Raw genomic sequence first — 410 nt, 5'->3', positions numbered from 1 at the left:
TGACCTTTCCAGATGTTTGTTTGAGCAGCATTGGTGCCACTCCTGCAGAGACCTGCAGAGGGACTTTGAGGTATGGATCCATTTCTGTATCTGCAACTTATTTTAATGGCTAATAAAAAGTTAAATAACGCTTCAACCTCACAGCAAAGATCTTTATCCTAAACGTGTACCCTACATTTAACAAAATCTGCTTTAAATTCCCTAATTACACTCCAGAGCACGTGGCTTCAGACTGAGAGTGAGTTTAGATTGGAGTGGGGAAGAAAGTCCTGACTGAGGGTGGGGAGGCCCTGGCACAGGGTGCCCAGAGCAGCTGGGGCTGCCCCTGGATCCCTGGCAGTGCCCAAGGCCAGGTTGGGCATGGCTTGGAGCAGCCTGGGACAGTGGAAGGTGTCCCTGCCCATGGCAGG

Source organism: Corvus moneduloides, chromosome 11, assembly GCF_009650955.1.
Source record: "Corvus moneduloides isolate bCorMon1 chromosome 11, bCorMon1.pri, whole genome shotgun sequence".
In the NCBI taxonomy this organism is placed as follows: domain Eukaryota; kingdom Metazoa; phylum Chordata; class Aves; order Passeriformes; family Corvidae; genus Corvus; species Corvus moneduloides.
Note: the sequence above shows the minus strand (reverse complement) of the source record.